The sequence below is a fragment of the Leuresthes tenuis genome, unplaced genomic scaffold (assembly GCF_036924035.1).
Source record: "Leuresthes tenuis unplaced genomic scaffold, fLeuTen1.0.hap1 SCAF_8, whole genome shotgun sequence".
Lineage (NCBI taxonomy): Eukaryota > Metazoa > Chordata > Actinopteri > Atheriniformes > Atherinopsidae > Leuresthes > Leuresthes tenuis.
In genome coordinates, this window is record NW_027325362.1 from 32,273,301 (window position 1) to 32,298,831 (window position 25,531).

Sequence of the window (25,531 nt, forward strand, 5' to 3'; positions counted from 1 at the left end):
TCGGATTTTCCTATAAAATGAATTGCTTTGCTCAAACCAAGTTAAAATTGCTTTGTCCTTCATAGTTATCCATGTCTAAAATGTATCAAGCATAAAGTTCCTCATATTACCCTGAATGAGAAAGAAGCATCCCTTTGGTTGAGCAATACGTTCCTTATGCGGAGTTATGCATGATTTCGGATTTTGCTATAAAATTCATTCCTTCACACCTTTTTTTTTCACCGCATTTTATAGATTATGGTTGGAAATTTCAACCACTCTAATCCGAAGACCTCTCCTCCCGCTTTTGTTAATATATTTGAACTTTAGTTGGACATTCACCCCTTTTTGCAGCTAAACCACCTCCGCTCCCTGTTTTGATCATGTATGGTCTGGCAATACTACATTTTCTTACCCGTTTGTGAGTAATTATGGCTGGATATTCACACCTACTTGCAGCTGAACACAATCTCTCTCGCTTTTAATTATGTTTGGATATTCGAACCTTTTCTTTACTGCTTTTTGCCAACTTTGGTCGGACGTTCACATCTTCTTGCAGCCGAACACCTCCGCTTCCGCTTTTGATGGTATATATTCGGGCATTCGAACCTTTTCTTACCAGCTTTTTACAAACGATGGTTGGACTTTCACACCTTCTTGTAGCCGAACAACTCCGCTCCCGCTATTGATTGTGTACAGTCGGGTATTTTAACCTTTTCTTACCCGCTTTTTACAAACTATGGTCGGACATTCACACCGTCTTACAGCGGGACATCTCCGCTCCTGCTTTTGATGGTGTATAGTCAGGCATTTGAACCTTTTCTTACCCGCTTTTTACAAACTATGGTCAGACATTCAAACCTTCGTGTAGCCGAAAACCTCTGCTCCCTCTTTTGATTATACATTGTCGGGCATTCGCACCTTATCTTACCCGCTTTTTACAAACTATGCTCGGACATTCAAACCTTCTTGTAGCCGAACACATCCACTCCTTCTTTTGATGATGTATGCTTGGATATTCAAACCTACTTTTTGCCCGCTTTTCATTAATTTTGGGTGGACATTCACACCTTGTCACAGCCAAACACCTCCGCTCCCTGTTTTGATCATGTATGGTTGGACATTGGCACCTTGTCTCACCCGCTTTTTGCAAACTATGGTCGGCTGTTCACAGCTTCCTCTCCACCATACTTGTATGGTGGGATGTTCACACCCAGTTGCATCCGAAGACCTCCGCCCCCACTTTTGTTGATATTTAGTTGGTCATTCGCAGCTTACCCGCTTTTGGCAAACTATGGCCTTCTTGCAGCCAAACACCTCTGATCTCGCTTTTGATAATGTAAGGTTGGGCATTCAGACCTTGCTTCACCTGCTTTTCACCAAATATAGTCGGACATTCACACCTTCTTGCAGCCGAACACTTCCGCTCCACCTTTTAGTGTTCTATCACACCTTTTTTTCACCGAATTTTATAGATTATGGTTGGAAATTCTCAACCACTCTCATCCGAAGACCTCTCCTCCCGCTTTTGTTAATATATTTGAACTTTAGTGAGACATTCACACCTTCTTGCAGCTGAACCACCTCCGCTCCCTGTTTTGATCATGTATGGTCTGGCAATACTACCTTTTCTTACCCGTTTGTGAGTAATTATGGCTGGACATTCACACCTACTTGCAGCCGAACACCACCTCTCTCGCTTTTGATGATGTATGGACCGGCATTCTTACCTTTTCTAACACATTTTTCAGAAATTACGGTCGGAGATTCACACCTACTCACAGCCGAACAACTCCGCTCCCGCATTTGATGGTGTGCAGTCGGACATTCTCACCCTTTCTCATCAGCTTTTTGCAAATTATGATCTGACATTCACACCTACTTGCAGTCGAAAAGCTATGCTCCCGCTTTTGATTATGTTTGGTTGGATATTCAAACCTTTTCTTAACTGCTTTTTACAAACTTTGGTTGGACGTTCACACCTTCTTGTAGCCGAACACATCCACTCCTGCTTTTGATGATGTATGGTTGGGCATTCGCACCTTTTTTTTACCCATTTGTCAGGAATAATGGGTGGACATTCACACCTTCTTGCAGCTGAACACCTCCTCTCCCACTAATGATCATGTGCGGTTTGATTTTCGAAAATTTTCTTTCATGTTTTCTAGCAATTATTGATGGACATTTAGACCTTCTTGCAGCTGAACACCTCCGCTCCTGCTTTTGATCATACCTTGTCAGGCACCATGTCTTACCCGCTTTTTACAAACTTTAGTCGAACATTTACACCTTTTTGCAGCCGAACACCACCTCTCTCGCTTTTGATGATGTATGGTCCGGCATTCTTTCCTTTTCTAACACATTTTTCAGCAATTATGGTCGGACATTCACACCTACTCAGAGCCGAACACCTCCGCTCCCGCATTTGATGGTGTATAGTCGGGCATTCTCACCCTTTCTCATCAGCTTTTTGCAAATTATGATCTGACATTCACACCTGCTTTTGATAATGTATGGTTGGGAATTCGCACCTTTTTTTACCCATTTTTCAGGAATTATGGGTGGACATTCACACCTTCTTGCAGCTGAACACCTCCTCTCCTTCTTATGATCATGTGCGGATGATATTCGAAAATTTTCTTTCATGTTTTAAAGCAATTATTGATGGACATTCAGACCTTCTTGCAGCTGAACCACTCTGCTCCCGCTTTTGATGGTGTATAGTCGGGTTTTCGAGCCTTTCCTTCCCGGTTTTTACAAATTATGGTTGGACATTCAGACCTTCTTGCAGCCGAACACCTCCGCTCCCTCTTTTGATCATACATTGTCGGGCATTAGCACCTTTTCTTACCCGCTTTTTACAAACCATAGTCGGACTTTCACATCTTTTAGTAGCCAAACAACTCCGCTCCCGCTATTGATTGTGTACAGTCGGGTATTTTAACCTTTTCTTACCCGCTTTTTACCCACTATGGTCGGACATTCACACCTTCTTACAGCGGAACACCTCCGCTCCCTCTTTTGATGGTGTATGTTCGGGCAGTCAAACCTTTTCTTACCTGCTTTTTACAAACTATGGTCAGACATTCAACCCTTCTTGGAGCCGAACACATCCACTCCTGCTTTTGATTATGTATAGTTGGGCATTCGCACCTTTTCTTACCCATTTTTCAGTAATTATGGGTGTACATTCACACCTTCTTGCAGCCAAACACCTCCGCTCCCTCTTTTGATCATACATTTTCGGGCATTCGCACCTTTTCTTACCCGCTTTTTACAAACCATGGTCGGACTTTCACACCTTTTAGTAGCCGAACAACTCCGCACCCGCTACTGATTGTGTACAGTCGGGTATTTTAACCTTTTCTTACCCGTTTTTTACCAACTATGGTCGGACATTCACACCTTCTTACAGCGGAACACCTCCGCTCCCTCCTTTGATGGTGTATGTTCGGGCAGTCGAACCTTTTCTTACCCGCTTTTTACAAACTATGGTCAGACGTTCAAACCTTCTTGTAGCCGAACATATCCACTCCTGCTTTTGATGATGTATGGTTGGGCATTCGAACCTACTTGTTGCCCGCTTTTCATTAATTATGGGTGGACATTCACACCTTGTCTCAGCCAAACACCTCCGCTCCCTGTTTTGATCATGTATGGTTTGACATTCGCACCTTTGCTTACCCTCTTTTTATACTGATTGCTCAAGATTAAGTTGTTCTTTCTCAAACTACAAAATTTTTTTAATTGTTGAAACTTGATTTGAAGTGGATAAATAAGGAAGACAGTTTTAAGTCAGGCTGATAGCAATTAATTTTATAGCAAAATCTTTATTTCGTCATTTGTCGAGAGATGCTTATTGCTGAAGAAGTTCTTTCTCATTCTACAAAGTACAACGTTGTTTATCATTGAAACTTGATTAGACATGAATAAATATGAAGGACAAAGCAGTCTTAACATGGTTTGAGTTAAGGAATTCGTTTTATAGGAGAATCCGAATTCGTGCATAACTCGTAAAATAGAGCTTATTTTCGGATTCCTGAAGAATGAGTCTGGTTCTTTCTCATAATACAAAGTTTGTTGTTTATTGTTGAAACTTCATCAGACCGTTAGATATAGTCGGACTCACCTCGACGCAGGGCTTGGGATCTGGAACCAGTACTCTTGAGAGGGGTTGGACTCTCTTCCACTCTGGAGTTGCCCGTGGTGAGAGGCGCAGAGCAGGTGTGGGCATACTTATTGCCCCCCGGCTGTGTGCCAGTACATTGGGGTTTACCCCAGTGAACGAGAGGGTAGCCTCCCTCCGCCTTTGGGTGGGGGGACGAGTCCTGACTGTTGTTTGTGCCTATGTGCCAAACAGCAGTTCAGAGTACCTACCCTTTTTGGAGTCTCTGGGGGAGGCACTGGAGAATGCTCCTACCGGAGACTCCCTCATTCTGCTGGGGGACTTCAATGCTCACGTGGGCAATGACAGTGAGACCTGGAGGGGTGTGATTGGGAGGAACGGCCCCCCCGATCTGAATCAGAGTGGTGTTATGTTGTTGGACTTCTGTGCCAGTCATAGACTGTCCATAACGAACACCATGTTCAGGCATAAGGGTGTCCATATGTGCACTTGGCACCAGGACACCCTTGGCCGCAGTTCGATGATCGACTTTGTGGTTGTATCATCGGACTTGCGGCCGTATGTCCTGGACACTCGGGTGAAGAGAGGGGCGGAGCTGTCAACTGATCCCCACCTGGTGGTGAGTTGGCTCCGCTGGTGGGGGAGGATGCCGATCAGACCTGGCAGGCCCATACGTATTGTGAGGGTCTGCTGGGAGCGTTTGTCAGAATCCCCCATCAGAAGGAGCTTTAACTCCCACCTCCGGCAGAGCTTCAACCATATTTGAGGTGGGGGACATTGAGTCCGAATGGGCCATGTTCCGTGACTCCATTGCCGAGGCAGCTGGTCGGAGTTGTGGCCGTAAGGTGGTCGGTGCCTGTCGTGGCGGCAACCCTCGAACCTGCTGGTGGACACCAGTGGTGAGGGAAGCCGTCAAGCTGAAGAAGGAGTCCTATCGGGCCTTTTTGGCCAGTGGGACCCTGGAAGAAGCTGATAGGTACCGACGGGCCAGACGGGCCACGGCTTCGGCGGTTGTGAGGCAAAAACTCGGGCCTGGGAGGAGTTCGGTGAGACCATGGAGAACGATTTCCGGACGGCCTCGAAAAGATTCTGGTCCACCATCCGGCGTCTCAGGGGGGGGGGAAGCGGCTCACAGTCAACACTGTTTACAGTGGGGAAGGGGCTTTGCTGACCTCAACTAGGGATGTTGTGAGTCGGTGGGGGGAGTACTTCGAGGAACTCCTCAATCCTACCAACACGTGCTCGGAAGAGGCAGAGTCGGAGAGCTCGGAGACGGGGCCTCCCATTTCTGGGGCTGAGGTTGCCGAGGTGGTTAAAAAGCTCCTCGGTGGCAAGGCCCCGGGGGTGGATGAGGTCAGTCCTGAGTTTCTCAAGGCTCTGGATGTTGTAGGGCTGTCTTGGCTGACACGCCTCTGCAGTATCGCGTTGACATCGGGGACAGTGCCTCTGGACTGGCAGATTGGGGTGGTGGTCCCCCTCTTTAAAAAGGGGGACCGGAGGGTGTGTTCCAACTATAGGGGTATCACACTCCTCAGCCTCCCTGGTAAGGTCTATTCGGGGGTATTGGAGAGGAGGATCTGTCGGATAATCGAGCCTCGGATTCAGGAGATGCAGTGTGGCTTTCGTCCTGGCCGTGGAACAGTGGACAGCTCTATACCCTCGGCAGGATCCTGGAGGGTGCATGGGAGTTCGCCCAACCAGTCTACATGTGTTTTGTGGACTTGGAGAAAGCGTTCGACCGTGTCCCTCGTGGAGTCCTGTGGGGGGTGCTCCGGGAATATGGAGTGCCGGACCCCTTGATAGGGGCCGTTCGGTCTCTGTATGACCGGTGCCAGAGTTTGGTCCGCATTGCCGGCAGTAAGTCGGATACGTTTCCGGTGAGAGTTGGACTCCGTCAGGGCTGCCCTTTGTCACGATTCTGTTCCTAACTTTTATGGACAGAATTTCTAGGCGGAGCCAGGGCGTTGAGGGTGTCCCATTTGGCGACCTCAGAATCGGGTCTCTGCTTTTTGCAGATGATGTGGTTCTGTTAGCGTCGTCAGGCCGTGACCTTCAGCTCTCACTGGAGTGATTCGCAGCCGAGTGTGAAGCGGCTGGGATGAGAATCAGCACCTCCAAATCCGAGACTATGGTTCTCAGCCGGAAAAGGGTGGAATGAGATCCTTCCCCAAGAGGAGGAGTTCAAGTATCTCGGGGTCTTGTTCGCGAGTGACGGACGAATGGAGCGGGAGATTGACGGGCGGATAGGTGCGGCGCCTGCAGTGTTGCAGGCTCTGCACCGACCCGTCGTTGTGAAGAGGGAGCTGAGCCAGAAGGCGAAGCTCTCTACTTACTGGTCAATCTACATTCCCATCCTCACCTATGGTCACGAGTTGTGGGTAGTGACCGAAAGAACAAGATCGCGAATACAAGCGGCCGAAATGGGTTTCCTCCGCAGGGTGTCTGGGCTCTCCCTTAGAGATAGGGTGAGAAGCTCAGTCATCCGGGAGGGGCTCGGAGTAGAACCGCTGCTCCTCCGCATTGAGAGGAGTCAGATGAGGTGGCTCGGGCATCTGGTTAGGATGCCCCCTGGGCGCCTCCCTGGGGAGGTGTTCCGGGCACGTCCCACTGGGAGGAGACCCCGGGGGAGACCCAGGACACGTTGGAGAGACTATGTCTCTCGGCTGGCCTGGGAACGCCTCGGGGTCCCCCCGGAAGAGCTGGAGGAAGTGGCCGGGGACAGAGACGTCTGGGTTTCTCTGCTCAAGCTGCTGCCCCCGCGACCCGACCCCTGGATAAGCGGCAGATGATGGATGGATGGATGGATATATCCTCCACCAACCAGACTTACAACCCCCGACTAGGGTAGCAGAATTTCTAAGCATCTGTACCCCAAAACTACTATCAAAAATATATAAATTATTGTCTAAGATAGATGACACAATGTCTCTTCCATCCTCAAAATGGGAGGCAGATTTATCCATCAGTTCTGGTCATAGCTTCTAACCACAAATATGTTTGAACACCTTCATAAAGACTCGAAATCCTAATTTACAGCTCATACAATACAAAATCCTTCATAGAACACACTATACAGGACAAAGGATGTTCAGGATGGGTCTAACACACTCAAACATCTGCTCACATTGCACAGATAACACACCTGATGATTATGCACACGCTTTGTGGTTTTCTGCGCCTGTCCAGAAGTTCTGGCTTGAAGTCTGTGAGGACCTATCAACATGGCTAAAGTGTAGCATCCCTGCATGCCCCACACTGTGCATACTGGGTGACTTAGACAACATCAACATGGAAATTAACTCAGCACACATGGTTGTCACAGTGTTATGTATCGCAAAGAAAACTATTCTCATGAACTGGAAAGCGAAGAACAATCTGTGTATTAACCAGTTTAGAAATTTTCTTTTAGATTATATTAGCATGGAAACAATGTCTGCCTCCTCAAAACATCAATTGGCTGAATTTCATTCTCTCTGGTCCCCTCTGATTAGTTTTATCACATAGTGGTGGTGGTGGGTTGCTGGGTGATGGTGGGTCTCAGGCCCGGGCTGCTGCGACTGGTGTGACCGGGTGGTTTGTTTGTTTGTTTTTTGATGTTGTTTTTTTTTTTTTTGTAGAGGTCCTCCTGGGTGGGGTTGGGTTGAGTGGGGTGGGGCGGGATGGGTACCTTCTGGGGGTACAGTAGCTCCCGGAATATGGTCGCTGCAGGCCCCGAGCCTGGTGGACATCAGGCCCTCCTGCCCATTGTTGGCTCCCAGGTAGCGGGGATGCCTATTGCAGCCAGTCCCTGGCTGCCCTCTCTGGGGGAGAGTAGCTCCCCCGGTATATATCCCCATACCCCTCTCCCTTCTGGCTCCTGTACACAGCACACACTCACACATGAAGGGTTTTGGGGGCGTGTGTGTTCGGTGGGGTGTAGTGGATGGGGCCACGTAGGTGGTCCCCTTTGGTTGCACTCTGCAGTTCCCTGCCCCTGTTTTAATTACACCTTAGACATTACTACTTATCAAACACACTCACACACACACATTAGGTCTTGGGGGGTGGTTACACTGAGTGGCATCTGGTGGGCGGGGCTCTTTGGGTATGTAGGCTGCCCAGAGTGCCGCGCTCCCAGTTCTACAAGTTTGGCTGCCCCTCAATTTTAATTGCTCACTATTAGAAAATATAGAAGAGCCAGAAGGGTGAGGGGAGGGGTCTTCTTCGCACACCCCTGCTTCCTGGTGTCTGCTCGGGGCAGGAGGGGCCAGGAGGATTAATTAATTGTTCTGCTGGTTCGGGGTCTGTGGTGGCTGGGGGGTTGCTGGCCTCCTGGTGTGCCCGCTGCACTACACCCCAGCAGAGTCGAGGGAGGTAGGACGTGTGGATGTGTGGATGTATGGGACGTGAAAGTGTGTGTGGTAATGATTGGGCCTGGATCTGGGACTTGCTGTCGCCTGGCCTGCCTGTGTTTCTCCCGATGGGGCATCAGCGTTGCCTCTCCCCACTGCTCGCGACTTCACCCACCTGTGGGCACGTCTTGACTCCCAGGGCACTTGGCCAGGGGCGCTGGGGCAGGCGCTGACCCACTTTGTGGCTGTCTGGGGCGCTTGGCCCTCCTGGGTATTGGGTGGGGCCTCTGCCGGGGGGTTTGGGGGCGCTCGGGCTCCTGGGGCCCAGGTCCAGTGCACGGCCCATGTCTGGGCGGCTGGGGCCTGGCGGGGTCGGTGGGCTGTTACCCCTGGTTCCCGGAGTGCCTCTGCCCTCTGCTTATGGGGGCTCTTTCCGGGGGCTTCCTCTGCAGTCTTCTGGGTGGATGCGTGGTTGCCCCTGCAGTGGGCTGCCTGGGTTCTGTGCTCTGTGGGGGCTGCTGGTGGCCTGGGTCTTGTGGCCCTCTCTGCCTGCTTCTGATTGCTTGGGGGGGGGGGGGCTGTGGATTGTGGCCCTGTACGCTTATACACTCATAACTAAGCACGGTTATCATGTAGGTCCTGTGCCATGGGTGTTGCATGTTCTCACACACACACACACACATTCATTAGTCCAGTAGCATGGTCACTAAGCAGTTGATGTATTATCATGTCGTCTCAGGTCATCTATATCCACAGCTGTGTTGTATGCGATTGCCGCTTCTTGTGCTTGTTTTTGTTTGTTTGTTTGTTTGTTTTTTCTCTGCTTGTCTGCTTTCAGGTGCTCCTGGTGGCGCTAAGGCTGGATTCCCCTCATAGGCCATGGATTGTTGTCTGTTTTGTTTTTTACAGGTGTAGCAGCTGGTTGTCTGGTTTTTGTTTCTATTTTTGTTCTGTTTCCTCTTCTTTCCTCTTCTTCTTTCCTTGTCCCCCGGTCCGGTTCAGTTCAGTTCATGTCATATATTGTAAACAGAAATAAATAAATGGGCATCAAGGGGAGCTTTACATTTATAAAACTTCCCTTGGCAAAACAAATCTGTTTGGCATCAAAGGTATTCAGACTACAATTCTTCTGACATAATGCTGAACAGGAAGAGGGGAAAAAAAGTAAAGAAGACAGTTCTGCCGAAAGCCAGGGATAGACCTGTTCTAAGTTCTATACTTTTTAAAAGGGGCGTGTTTATCAACTATGGAATTAGAAGATTTACAAAAATGGTCAAGTGCTAGATCTTCATCTGGGATTTTAACAGTGTCATATAACTATTCAACAGATCAGTTAAAACAAAGCCTGCTCATGGAGATGTTTCAGGATCTGGATACCAAGCGTGGACCTAATGTTTTCATTTTTGCAATTCTGATACAGGCTATTGAGCAGTGATAACTAACACCAAGTTCAGATACTGCGGATTTTCTACCTTTGATATGTTAAGATTGAGCCAATCAGGGACAACCTTGAAGGATCTCTTTGGTTTTGTAGGATCAGTAATTACCTGAGAAAGGTTGATATTGGTACACACCTTTTTTAAATGATCAGAGGCAGAGTTCAACTTGTTTAAATTAAAATTGCCACACAGAGATTGGGTTTAGGCCACATGCACACAGAATGACATCAACAAATATAAGAAATATTAAACATTTACACATAGATTTTTGAATACATGTAGAGGAATGATACTTTGAAATGTGCTCATTGCGGAGTTATGATCAGTTGAGTAATGAAGGTTGAACTATTCTAGGAAAGAGGTTCTATTCCCAGCATCATGATGGACACTCCTGATATAGAAGGTTTCGCTAACGCATTGGAATTGTTTTACTATTTTCATATGCATGTGCAATGAAGAATTGCTTGCTGCTGATAAATGCAAAGAAGAACAGCTTACACATAGATGCTCACATATAGGCTGCTGAATGCAATGAAGACCTGCTTATCAAGTAAAGTTCAATGTCAATGTGTAATATTCAATTAGGATTTGCAAAACAGTGAAGTTAAACAATGAATGGGTCCATAGTCGGTATGAGAAGACTACAGGAATATTTACCTGGGTGTACGTTCAAACAGAGATGAGAAAATTGCGATAAATAATTGTTTGTTTGTTTGTTAGTATGTATATGAATGTTATGTGTATAAACTGTGTTGAGTTATAGTTACTCAGTAGTCTCAGTGAAACAACCGACGGGGGAAGCCTTGCGGTGACAACAAAAGCAGTGTTTTACTGATCAGTCAAGTTTCTCCAGTGTACTCCATACAAACTGGTTGGCTACTGAAGGGATAGAAAATGGGGAATACTTGTTTTAAAGCAAACAAGGAATTAGATGGGAAAAATACATGTTTTAACGGGACCCAGACAATATTAAATACTCAGACAGATGGGAGAAGAAGTGTAGTTTTGTAGGAAATCACAAAATTATTACATAGAATTAGTGAAATCAATTGAAGAATGCCTTTCTGAAGAGCTGTTTACCACAGATGAGCAGCTTTGCGACCAAGCACATTGTAGATCGCTTTACTGCCAAAATGATCTAATTTAATGGATTGGTTTAGACATGCATAACAGCATTTTAAGAACAAAGAGAGAAACAAAAAGGGACAACGCTTCATGGTGGAAGGGGATGTATAAATAACTGTGTATATGATGAAGGGGGTGGCAACACCCATTCCGAAATCCCGCCATTCCGACATCCCGCTATTCCGACATCCCACCATTCCGACATACCACCATTCCGACATACCACCATTCCGACATGCAAACGTCCCACCATTCCGACATCCCACCATTGCGACATCCCGCTATTCTGACGTTCAAATGTCCCACCATTCCGTCAAAGCTTTCCGTATAAGGAAATGTGTGTTACTCAACAGGTGAGTCCCTTCTTTCTGTTCATGCAATTTATATGTTTAACACATGTTTATAGACAAGCGTTATTAAAAACACAAAGTCTCGGCAACTGGAGGAGGAGAAGCAGTCCACGGTGGTTTTCAATCACACACTCCAATGCCACTTGTTTCAACTTCCGAAAATTTAATCCAGGAAAAAAAGGCTTACAAACATGGACCAAAACGGCTCCATAACACGCACAAGAATCCAAAAGAAACGAAAGTTAACTAAAAGAAAGCAAATAAACAGTATGAAGTGGTCAAAATTGGTTTTACGCATGCCTATGTGCGTCTGGCACATGCGTCTTCGGGCTCTCCCACGTTGGTTTGTGGATGAAAGCTATATGTTCAGCTGTAATGTCATGTAAAAACAATCTCTACATGACATTTACTCCCAGGTGTGACCAGTTAGGTCCTTAAGATATCAACAGGCTGTATAAAGCTACAACCGTTGCGGCTGTGTGTTTGTGCCAAATGCGCAAAGCCCATCCGCGCTTCCCAAAATTGGAGTGAGTACTCATAAATCACGTGAATAACATGAATAAACGTTTTTACTGAATTTTGTTGTGTTTTATACGTTCTATGCTGTCATTTCTCTCTTCTCCTATTGGCAAGGCAAGGCAGAGTGCTCGCAACTGTGTCCTGTGCAGTAGCCGTGATATCTGTAATTGCAATTATTACTTTTGCATATGATGACAGCGTGCAAAAGACGCATGGGCTCTGTGGAGAGCTCCGCTCCAGCTGGCTGCTGTGACAGCACACTGACACTGTATTTCTGCTTAATCAGTTTCAGTCTCGCCAGAGTTACATTAATATCTGTATTTTTATATTTGAAATTCAGGGGATTTTGATAATAGATTATTAAAGTTTGTTTGCGAGGCTGTGGCCTCTGCATGTGCAAAGCTTGTGCGCCAAACTTTAGGGCGTATTTGCGCCGGCATATCATTAGTGCAAAATGTTTTGGGTAAAAAATAGGCTATTAAAAGGAACTGTCGGAATGGCGGTATGTTAAAAAAAACAAAAAACATACCGCCATTCCGACCATAGGAGGAAAAAAGTGTCGGAATGGTGGGACGTTTGATAAAAAATTGAGTGTTAAGAAAAGGTAGTATTGCCAGACCATACATGATCAAAACAGGGAGCGGAGGTGGTTCAGCTGCCAGGTGTGAATGTCTGACTATAGTTTGTAAAAAGCGGGTAAGATAAGGTGCGAATGCCCGACAATGTATGATCAAAAGAGGGAGCGGAGGTTTTCGGCTGCAAGAAGGTCTGAATGTCCACCCAAAATTCCTGAAAAATGGGTAAAAAAAGGGTGCGAATGCCAAACCATACATCATCAAAAGCAGGAGTGGATGTGTTCGGCTACAAGAAGATTTGAATGTCCATCAATAATTGCTTTAAAACATGAAAGAAAATTTTCGAATATCAAACCGCACATGATCATAAGCGGGAGAGGAGTTGTTCAGCTGCAAGAAGGTGTGAATGTCCACCCATAATTACTGAAAAATGGGTAAGAAAAGGTGAAAATGCCCAACCATACATCATCAAAAGCAGGAGTGGATGTGTTCGGCTACAAGAAGGTTTATATACAAGAAATATATTAACAAAAGCGGGAGGAGAGGTCTTCGGATGAGAGTGGTTGAGAATTTCCAACCATAATCTATAAAATGCAGTGAAAAAAAAGGTGTGATAGAACACTAAAAGGTGGAGAGGAAGTGTTCGGCTGCAAGAAGGTGTGAATGTCCGACTATATTTGGTGAAAAGCAGGTGAAGCAAGGTCTGAATGCCCAACCTTACATCATCAAAAGCGAGATCAGAGGTGTTTGGCTGCATGAAGGCCATAGTTTGCCAAAAGCGGGTAAGCTGCGAATGACCGACTAAATATCAACAAAAGGTCTTCGGATGCAAGTGGGTGTGAATATCCCACCATAAAAGTATGGTGGAGAGGAAGCTGTGAACAGCCGACCATAGTTGGCAAAAAGCGGGTGAGAAAAGGTGCGAATGTCCAACCATACATGATCAAAACAGGGAGCGGAGGTGTTTGGCTGTGACAAGGTGTGAATGTCCACCCAAAATTAATGAAAAGCGGGCAAAAAGTAGGTTTGAATGCCCAAGCATACATCATCAAAAGAAGGAGTGGATGTGTTTGGCTACAAGAAGGTTTGAATGTCCGACCATAGTTTGTAAAAAGCGGGTAAGAAAAGGTTCGAATGCCCGAACATAGACCATCAAAAGAGGGAGCGGAGGTGTTCCGCTGTAAGAAGGTGTAAATGTCCGACCATAGTTGGTAAAAAGCGGGTAAGAAAAGGTTAAAATACCCGACTGTACACAATCAATAGCGGGAGAGGAGTTGTTTGGCTACAAGAAGGTGTGAAAGTCCGAACACGGTTTGTAAAAAGCGGGTAAGAAAAGGTTCGAATGCCCGAATATATACCATCAAAAGTGGAAGTGGATGTGTTTGGCTGCAAGAAGGTGTGAACGTCCGACCAAAGTTTGTAAAAAGCAGTTAAGAAAAGGTTCGAATATCCAACCAAACATAATCAAAAGCGGGAGCAGAGCTGTTCGACTGCAAGTAGGTGTGAATGTCAGATCATAATTTGCAAAAAGCTGATGAGAAAGGGTGAGAATGCCCGGCTATACACCATCAAATGCGGGAGCGGAAGTGTTCGGCTGTGAGTAGGTGTGAATGTCCGACCATAATTGCTGAAAAATGTGTTAGAAGAGACTAGAATGCCGGACAAGACATCATCAAATGCGGGAGCGGAGTTGTTCGGCTGTGAGTAGGTGTGAATCTCCGAGCATAGTTTGTAAAAAGGGGGTAAGAATAGGTTCGAATGCCCGAACATACACTATCAAAACAGGGAGCTGAGGTGGCTCAGCTGCAAGGTGTGAATGTTTGACTATAGTTTGTAAATAAGGTGCGAATGCCCAACAATGTATAATCAAAAGAGGGAGCGGAGGTTTTCGGCTACAAGAAGGTTTGAATGTCCGACCATAGTTTGTAAAAAGCGGGTAAGAAAAGGTTCAAATGCCTGACTATACACCATCAAAAGCGGGAGCAGAGGTGTTCCGCTGTAAGACCGTGTGAATGTCCGACCATATTTGGTAAAAAGCGGGTAAGAAAAGGTTAAAATACCCGACTGTACACAATCAATAGCGGGAGAGGAGGTGTTCAGCTGCAAGAAGGTGTGAATGTCCACCCATAATTACTGAAAAATGGGTAAGAAAAGGTGCGAATGCCCAACCATACATTATCAAAAGCAGGTGTGAATGTCAGATCATAATTTGCAAAAAGCTGATGAGAAAGGGTGAGAATGCCCGACTATACACCATCAAATGCGGGAGCGGAGGTGTTCGGCTGTGAGTAAGTGTGAATCTCCGACCATAATTGCTGAAAAATGTGTTAGAAAAGGTAAGAATGCCGGTCCATACATCATCAAAAGCGGGAGAGGTGGTGTTTGGCTGCAAGTAGGTGTGAATGTCCAGCCATAATTACTAACAAACGGGTAAGAAAAGGTAGTATTGCCATACCATATATGATCAAAACAGGGAGCGGAGGTGGTTCAGCTGCAAGAAGGTGTGAATGTCCGACTAAAGTTAAAATATATTAACAAAAGCGGGAGAAGAGGTCTTCGGATGAGAGTGGTTGAGAATTTCCAACCATAATCTATAAAATGCGGTGAAAAAAAAGGTGTGATAGAACACTAAAAGGTGGAGCGGAAGTGTTCGGCTGCAAGAAGGTGTGAATGTCCTTCTATATTTGGTGAAAAGCAGGTGAAGCAAGGTCTGAATGCCCAACCTTACATCATCAAAAGCGAGATCAGAGGTGTTTGGCTGCATGAAGGCCATAGTTTGCCAAAAGCGGGTAAGCTGCGAATGACCGACTAAATATCAACAAAAGGTCTTCGGATGCAAGTGGGTGTGAATATCCCACCATACAAGTATGGTGGAGAGGAAGCTGTGAACAGCCGACCAAAGTTTGCAAAAAGCAGTTAAGAAAAGGTTCGAATGCCCGAATATATACCATCAAAAGCGGGAGCAGAGCTGTTCGACTGCAAGTAGGTGTGAATGTCCAGCCATAATTACTCACAAACGGGTAAGGAAAGGTAGTATTGCCAGACCATACATGATCAAAACAGGGAGCTGAGGTTGTTCAGCTGCAAGGTGTGAATGTCTGACTATAGTTTGTAAAAAGCGGGTAAGACAAGGTGCGAATGCCCGAGAATGTATGATCAAAAGAGGGAGTGGAGGTGTTCGGCTGCAAGGTCTGAATGTCCAACCATAATTTCTAAAAACCGGGTAAGAAAAGGCTCGAAAGCCCGACTATGTATGATCAAAAGAGGGAGCGGAGGTTTTCGGCTACAAGAAGGTTTGAATGTCCGACCATAGTTTGTAAAAAGCGGGTAAGAAAAGGTTCAAATGCCTGACTATACACCATCAAAAACGGGAGCGGAGGTGTTCCGCTGTAAGACGGTGTGAATGTCCGACCATAGTTGGTAAAAAGCGGGTAAGAAAAGGTTAAAATACCTGACTGTACACAATCAATAGCAGGAGCGGAGTTGTTCGGCTACAAGAAGGTGTGAAAGTTCAACCATGGTTTGTAAAAAGCTGGTAAGAAAAGGTTCGAATGCCCAAATATATACCATCAAAAGCGGAAGTGGAGCTGTTCGACTGCAAGTAGGTGTGAATGTCCAGCCATAATTACTCACAAACGGGTAAGGAAAGGTAGTATTGCCAGACCATACATGATCAAAACAGGGAGCTGAGGTGGTTCAGCTGCAAGGTGTGAATGTCTGACTATAGTTTGTAAAAAGCGGGTAAGACAAGGTGCGAATGCCCGAGAATGTATGATCAAAAGAGGGAGTGGAGGTCTTCGGCTGCAAGGTCTGAATGTCCAACCATAATTTCTAAAAACCGGGTAAGAAAAGGCTCGAAAGCCCGACTATACACAATCAAAAGCGGGAGCGGGAGGTTTTCAGCTGCATATCCTTCACTCAAACCCAGTGAAAACTGCTTTGTCCTTCATATTTATCAACGTCTAGATCGACTTCAACAAAGAACAACATTGTACTTTGCAGTAAAGAAAGAGCAAATCAAAAGTTTTAGGAATCCGAGAATAAGCTTATTTTCATGAGTTCTGCACGATTATTGATTTTACTATAAATGAATGCCTTCACTCAAACTATGTTAAAACTGCTTTGTCCTTCATATTTATCAATGTCTAGATTGACTTCAACAAAGAACAACACTGGATTTTGCAGTAGAAGAAAGAGCAACACTGAAGGATCAGTAATCCGAGAATAAGCTTATTTTCATACGTTCTGCATGATTTGGGATTTTATGTATAAAATGAATTCCTTCACTCAAACCAAGTTAAAACTGCTTTGTCCTTCATATTTATCAATGTCTAGATCGACTTCAACAAAGAACAACATTGTATTTTGCAGTAGAAGAAAAAGCAACACTGAAGGATCAGGAATCCGAGAATAAGCTTATTTTCATACGTTCTGCATGATTTGGGATTTTATGTATAAAATGAATTCCTTCACTCAAACCAAGTGGAAACTGCTTTGTCCTTCATATTTATCAATGTCTATATCGATTTCAACAAAGAACAAGGCTGTATTTTGCAGTATAGGAAAGAGCAACACTGGAGGATCAGGAATCCGAGAATAAGCTTACTTTCATGAGTCCTGCACGATTTCGGATTTTCCTATAAAATGAATTGCTTTGCTCAAACCAAGTTAAAATTGCTTTGTCCTTCATAGTTATCCATGTCTAAAATGTATCAAGCATAAAGTTCCTCATATTACCCTGAATGAGAAAGAAGCATCCCTTTGGTTGAGCAATACGTTCCTTTTGCGGAGTTATGCATGATTTCGGATTTTGCTATAAAATTCATTCCTTCACACCTTTTTTTTTCACCGCATTTTATAGATTATGGTTGGAAATTCTCAACCACTCTAATCCGAAGACCTCTCCTCCCGCTTTTGTTAATATATTTGAACTTTAGTTGGACATTCACCCCTTTTTGCAGCTAAACCACCTCCGCTCCCTGTTTTGATCATGTATGGTCTGGCAATACTACATTTTCTTACCCGTTTGTGAGTAATTATGGCTGGATATTCACACCTACTTGCAGCTGAACACAATCTCTCTCGCTTTTAATTATGTTTGGATATTCTAACCTTTTCTTTACTGCTTTTTGCCAACTTTGGTTGGACGTTCAAACCTTCTTGCAGCCGAACACATCCACTTCCACTTTTGATGGTATATATTCGGGCATTCGAACCTTTTCTTACCCGCTTTTTACAAACCGTGGTCGGACTTTCACACCTTCTTGTAGCCAAACAACTCCGCTCCCGCTATTGATTGTGTACAGTCGGGTATTTTAACCTTTTCTTACCCGCTTATTACCAACTATGGTCGGACATTTACACCTTCTTACAGCGGAACACCTCCGCTCCCTCTTTTGATGGTCTATATTCGGGCATTCGAACCTTTTCTTACCCGCTTTTTACAAACTATGGTCGGACATTCAAACCTTCTTGTAGCCGAACACATCCACTCCTGCTTTTGATGATGTATGGTTGGGCATTTTCACCTTTTCTTACCCATTTTTCAGTAATTATGGGTGGACATTCACACCTTCTTGCAGCTGAACAACTCCTCTCCCGCTTATGATCATGTGCGGTTTGATATTCGAAAATTTTCTTTCATGTTTTAAAGCAATTATTGATGGACATTCAAATCTTCTTGTAGCCGAACACATCCACTCCTGCTTTTGATGATGTATGGTTTGGCATTCGCACCTATTTTTTACCCATTTTTCAGGAATTTTGGGTGGACATTCAGACCTTCTTGCAGCCGAAAACCTCTGCTCCCTCTTTTGATCATACATTGTCGGGCATTCGCACCTTATCTTACCCGCTTTTTACAAACTATAGTCAGACATTCACACCTTGCAGCTGAACCTTCCGCTCCCTGTTTTGATCATGTATGGTCTGGCAATACTACCTTTTCTTACCCGTTTGTGAGTAATTATGGCTGGACATTCACACCTACTTGCAGTCGAACAGCTCTGCTCCCGCTTTTCATTATGTTTGGTTGGATATTCGAACCTTTTCTTAACTGCTTTTTACAAACTATGGTCGGACGTTCACACCTTCTTGCAGCCGAACACCTCCGCTTCCGCTTTTGATGGTATATATTCGGGCATTCGAACCTTTTCTTAGCAGCTTTTTACAAACCATGGTTGGACTTTCACACCTTCTTGTAGCCGAACAACTCCGCTCCCGCTATTGATTGTGTACAGTCGGGTATTTTAACCTTTTCTTACCCGTTTTTTACCAACTATGGTCGGACATTCACACGGTCTTACAGCGGAACACCTCCGCTCCCGCTTTTGATGGTGTATTGTCAGGCATTTGAACCTTTTCTTACCCGCTTTTTACAAACTATGGTCGGACATTCAAACCTTCTTGTAGCCAAAAACCTCCGCTCCCTCTTTTGATCATACATTGTCGGGCATTCGCACCTTTTCTTACCCGTTTTTTACAAACCATGGTCGGACTTTCAAACCTTCTTGTAGCCCAACACATCCACTCCTGCTTTTGATGATGTATGTTTGGGCATTCGCACCTTTTCTTACCCATTTTTCAGTAATTATGGGTGGACATTCACACGTTCTTGCAGCTGAACACCTCCTCTCCCGCTTATGATGGTGTATAGTCGGGCTTTCAAGCCTTTTCTTACCCGGTTTTTACAAATTATAGTTGGACATTCAGACCTTCTTACAGCCGAAAACCTCCACTCCCTCTTTTGATCATACATTGTCGGGCATTAGCACCTTTTCTTTCCCGCTTTTTACAAACCATAGTCGGACTTTCACATCTTTTAGTAGCCGAACAACTCCGCTCCCGCTATTGATTGTGTACAGTCGGGTATTTTAACCTTTTCTTACCCGCTTTTTACCAACTATGGTCGGACATTCACACCTTTTTACAGCGGAACACCTCCGCTCCCTCTTTTGATGGTGTATGTTCGGGCAGTCAAACCTTTTCTTACCTGCTTTTTACAAACTATGGTCAGACATTCAACCCTTCTTGGAGCCGAACACATCCACTCCTGCTTTTGATTATGTATAGTTAGGCATTCGCACCTTTTCTTACCCATTTTTCAGTAATTATGGGTGTACATTCACACCTTCTTGCAGCCGAACACCTCCGCTCCCTCTTTTGATCATACATTTTCGGGCATTCGGACCTTTTCTTACCCGCTTTTTACAAACCATGGTCGGACTTTCACACCTTTTAGTAGCCGAACAACTCCGCACCCGCTACTGATTGTGTACAGTCGGGTATTTTAACCTTTTCTTACCCGTTTTTTACCAACTATGGTCGGACATCCACACCTTCTTACAGCGGAACACCTCCGCTCCCTCCTTTGATGGTGTATGTTCGGGCATTCGAACCTTTTCTTACCCGCTTTTTACAAACTATGGTCAGACGTTCAAACCTTCTTGTAGCTGAACATATCCATTCCTGCTTTTGATGATGTATGGTTGGGCATTCGAACCTACTTGTTGCCCGCTTTTCATTAATTATGGGTGGACATTCACTCCTTGTCTCAGCCAAACACCTCCGCTCCCTGTTTTGATCATGTATGGTTTGACATTCGCACCTTTGCTTACCTTCTTTTTATACTGATTGCTCAAGATTAAGTTGTTCTTTCTCAAACTACAAAATTTTTTTAATTGTTGAAACTTGATTTGAAGTGGATAAATAAGGAAGACAAACAGTTTTAAGTCAGGCTGATAGCAATTAATTTTATAGCAAAATCTGTATTTCGTCATTTGTCGAGAGATGCTTATTGCTGTAGAAGTTCTTTCTCATTCTACAAAGTACAACGTTGTTTATCATTGAAACTTGATTAGACATGAATAAATATGAAGGACAAAGCAGTCTTAACTTGGTTTGAGTTAAGGAATTCGTTTTATAAGAGAATCCGAATTCGTGCATAACTCGTAAAATAGAGCTTATTTTCGGATTCCTAAAGAATGAGTCTGGTTCTTTCTCATAATACAAAGTTTGTTGTTTATTGTTGAAACTTCATCAGACCGTTAGATATAGTCGGACTCACCTCGACGCACGGCTTGGGATCTGGAACCAGTACTCTTGAGAGGGGTTGGACTCTCTTCCACTCTGGAGTTGCCCGTGGTGAGAGGCGCAGAGCAGGTGTGGGCATACTTATTGCCCCCCGGCTGTGTGCCAGTACATTGGGGTTTACCCCAGTGAACGAGAGGGTAGCCTCCCTCCGCCTTGGGTGGGGGGACGAGTCCTGACTGTTGATTGTGCCTATGCGCCAAACAGCAGTTCAGAGTACCTACCCTTTTTGGAGTCTCTGGGGGAGGCACTGGAGAATGCTCCTACCGGAGACTCCCTCATTCTGCTGGGGGACTTCAATGCTCACGTGAGCAATGACAGTGAGACCTGGAGGGGTGTGATTGGGAGGAACGGCCCCCCCGATCTGAATCAGAGTGGTGTTATGTTGTTGGACTTCTGTGCCAGTCATAGACTGTCCATAACGAACACCATGTTCAGGCATAAGGGTGTCCATATGTGCACTTGGCACCAGGACACCCTTGGCCGCAGTTCGATGATCGACTTTGTGGTTGTTTCATCGGACTTGCGGCCGTATGTCCTGGACACTCGGGTGAAGAGAGGGGCGGAGCTGTCAATTGATCACCACCTGGTGGTGAGTTGGCTCCGCTGGTGGGGGAGGATGCCGATCAGACCTGGCAGGCCCAAACGTATTGTGAGGGTCTGCTGGGAGCGTTTGTCAGAATCCCCCGTCAGAAGGAGCTTTAACTCCCACCTCCGGCAGAGCTTCAACCATATTTGAGGTGGGGGACATTGAATGGGCCATGTTCCGTGACTCCATTGCTGAGGCAGCTGGTCGGAGTTGTGGCCGTAAGGTGGTCGGTGCCTGTCGTGGCGGCAACCCTCCAACCTGCTGGTGGACACCAGTGGTGAGGGAAGCCGTCAAGCTGAAGAAGGAGTCCTATCGGGCCTTTTTGGCCAGTGGGACCCTGGAAGAAGCTGATAGGTACCGACGGGCCAGACGGGCCGCGGCTTCGGCGGTTGCTGAGGCAAAAACTCGGGCCTGGGAGGAGTTCGGTGAGACCAAGGAGAACGATTTCCGGACGGCCTCGAAAAGATTCTGGTCCACCATCCGTCGTCTCAGGGGGGGGGAGCGGCTCACAGTCAACACTGTTTACAGTGCGGACGGGGCTTTGCTGACCTCAACTAGGGATGTTGTGAGTCGGTGGGGGGAGTACTTCGAGGAACTCCTCAATCCTACCAACACGTGCTCGGAAGAGGCAGAGTCGGAGAGCTCGGAGACGGGGCCTCCCATTTCTGGGGCTGAGGTTGCCGAGGTGGTTAAAAAGTTCCTCGGTGGCAAGGCCCCGGGGGTGGATGAGGTCCGTCCTGAGTTTCTCAAGGCTCTGGATGTTGTAGGGCTGTCTTGGCTGACACGCCTCTGCAGTATCGCGTGGACATCGGGGACAGTGCCTCTGGACTGGCAGATTGGGGTGGTGGTCCCCCTCTTTAAAAAGGGGGACCGGAGGGTGTGTTCCAACTATAGGGGTATCACACTCCTCAGCCTCCCTGGTAAGGTCTATTCGGGGGTATTGGAGAGGAGGATCCGTCGGATAATCGAGCCTCGGATTCAGGAGATGCAGTGTGGCTTTCGTCCTGGCCGTGGAACAGTGGTCCAGCTCTATACCCTCGGCAGGATCCTGGAGGGTGCATGGGAGTTCGCCCAACCAGTCTACATGTGTTTTGTGGACTTGGAGAAAGCGTTCGACCGTGTCCCTCGTGGAGTCCTGTGGGGGGTGCTCCGGGAATATGGAGTGCCGGACCCCTTGATAGGGGCCGTTCGGTCTCTGTATGACCGGTGCCAGAGTTTGGTCCGCATTGCCGGCAGTAAGTCGGATACGTTTCCGGTGAGAGTTGGACTCCGTCAGGGCTGCCCTTTGTCACCGATTCTGTTCCTAACTTTTATGGACAGAATTTCTAGGCGGAGCCAGGGCGTTGAGGGTGTCCCATTTGGCGACCTCAGAATCGGGTCTCTGCTTTTTGCAGATGATGTGGTTCTGTTAGCGTCGTCAGGCCGTGACCTTCAGCTCTCACTGGAGTGATTCGCAGCCGAGTGTGAAGCGGCTGGGATGAGAATCAGCACCTCCAAATCCGAGACTATGGTTCTCAGCCGGAAAAGGGTGGAATGCTCTCTCCGGGTCGGGAATGAGATCCTTCCCCAAGAGGAGGAGTTCAAGTATCTCGGGGTCTTGTTCACGAGTGACGGACGAATGGAGCGGGAGATTGACGGGCGGATCGGTGCGGCACCTGCAGTGTTGCAGGCTCTGCACCGACCCGTCGAGGGAGCTGAGCCAGAAGGCGAAGCTCTCTACTTACTGGTCAATCTACGTTCCCATCCTCACCTATGGTCACGAGTTGTGGGTAGTGACCGAAAGAACAAGATCGCGAATACAAGCGGCCGAAATGGGTTTCCTCCGCAGGGTGTCTGGGCTCTCCCTTAGAGATAGGGTGAGAAGCTCAGTCATCCGGGAGGGGCTCGGAGTAGAACCGCTGCTCCTCCGCATTGAGAGGAGTCAGATGAGGTGGCTCGGGCATCTGGTTAGGATGCCCCCTGGGCGCCTCCCTGGGGAGGTGTTCCGGGCACGTCCCACTGGGAGGAGACCCCGGGGGAGACCCAGGACACGTTGGAGAGACTATGTCTCTCGGCTGTCCTGGGAACACCTCGGGGTCCCCCCGGAAGAGCTGAAGGAAGTGGCCGGGGACAGAGACGTCTGGGTTTCTCTGCTCAAGCTGCTGCCCCCGCGACCCGACCCCCGGATAAGCGGCAGATGATGGATGGATGGATGGATATATCCTCCACCAACCAGACTTACAACCCCCGACTAGGGTAGCAGAATTTCTAAGCAGCTGTACCCCAAAACTACTATCAAAAATATATAAATTATTGTCTAAGATAGATGACACAATGTCTCTTCCATCCTCAAAACGGGAGGCAGATTTATCCATCAGTTCTGGTCATAGCTTCTAACCACAAATATGTTTGAACACCTTCATAATGACTCGAAATCCTAATTTACAGCTCATACAATACAAAATCCTTCATAGAACACACTATACAGGACAAAGGATGTTCAGGATGGGTCTAACACACTCAAACCTCTGCTCACATTGCACAGATAACACACCTGATGATTATGCACATGCTTTGTGGTTTTGTGCGCCTGTCCAGAAGTTCTGGCTTGAAGTCTGTGAGGACCTATCAACATGGCTAAAGTGTAGCATCCCTGCATGCCCCACACTGTGCATACTGGGTGACTTAGACAACATCAACATGGAAATTAACTCAGCACACATGGTTGTCACAGTGTTATGTATCGCAAAGAAAACTATTCTCATGAACTGGAAAGCGAAGAACAATCTGTGTATTAACCAGTTTAGAAATTTTCTTTTAGATTATATTAGCATGGAAACAATGTCTGCCTCCTCAAAACATCAATTGGCTGAATTTCATTCTCTCTGGTCCCCTCTGATTAGTTTTATCACATAGTGGTGGTGGTGGGTTGCTGGGTGATGGTGGGTCTCAGGCCCGGGCTGCTGCGACTGGTGTGACCGGGTGGTTTGTTTGTTTGTTTTTTTATGTTGTTTGTTTGTTTTTTGTAGTGGTCCTCCTGGGTGGGGTTGGGTTGAGTGGGGTGGGGCGGGATGGGTACCTTCTGGGGGTACAGTAGCTCCCGGAATATGGTCGCTGCAGGCCCCGAGCCTGGTGGACATCAGGCCCTCCTGCCCATTGTTGGCTCCCAGGTAGCGGGGATGCCTATTGCAGCCAGTCCCTGGCTGCCCTCTCTGGGGGAGAGTAGCTCCCCCGGTATATATCCCCATACCCCTCTCCCTTCTGGCTCCTGTACACAGCACACACTCACACATGAAGGGTTTTGGGGGCGTGTGTGTTCGGTGGGGTGTAGTGGATGGGGCCACGTAGGTGGTCCCCTTTGGTTGCACTCTGCAGTTCCCTGCCCCTGTTTTAATTACACCTTAGACATTACTACTTATCAAACACACTCACACACACACATTAGGTCTTGGGGGGTGGTTACACTGAGTGGCATCTGGTGGGCGGGGCTCTTTGGGTATGTAGGCTGCCCAGAGTGCCGCGCTCCCAGTTCTACAAGTTTGGCTGCCCCTCAATTTTAATTGCTCACTATTAGAAAATATTGAAGAGCCAGAAGGGTGAGGGGAGGGGTCTTCTTCGCACACCCCTGCTTCCTGGTGTCTGCTCGGGGCAGGAGGGGCCAGGAGGATTAATTAATTGTTCTGCTGGTTCGCGTTCTGTGGTGGCTGGGGGGTTGCTGGCCTCCTGGTGTGCCCGCTGCACTACACCCCAGCAGAGTCGAGGGAGGTAGGATGTGTGGATGTGTGGATGTATGGGACGTGAAAGTGTGTGTGGTAATGATTGGGCCTGGATCTGGGACTTGCTGTCGCCTGGCCTGCCTGTGTTTCTCCCGATGGGGCATCAGCGTTGCCTCTCCCCACTGCTCGCGACTTCACCCACCTGTGGGCACGTCTTGACTCCCAGGGCACTTGGCCAGGGGCGCTGGGGCAGGCGCTGACCCACTTTGTGGCTGTCTGGGGCGCTTGGCCCTCCTGGGTATTGGGTGGGGCCTCTGCCGGGGGGTTTGGGGGCGCTCGGGCTCCTGGGGCCCAGGTCCAGTGCACGGCCCATGTCTGGGCGGCTGGGGCCTGGCGGGGTCGGTGGGCTGTTACCCTTGGTTCCCGGAGTGCCTCTGCCCTATGCTTATGGGGGCTCTTTCCGGGGGCTTCCTCTGCAGTCTTCTGGGTGGATGCGTGGTTGCCCCTGCAGTGGGCTGCCTGGGTTCTGTGCTCTGTGGGGGCTGCTGGTGGCCTGGGTCTTGTGGCCCTCTCTGCCTGCTTCTGATTGCTTGGGGGGGGGGCTGTGGATTGTGGCCCTGTACGCTTATACACTCATAACTAAGCACGATTATCATGTAGGTCCTGTGCCATGGGTGTTGCATGTTCTCACACACACACACACACATTCATTAGT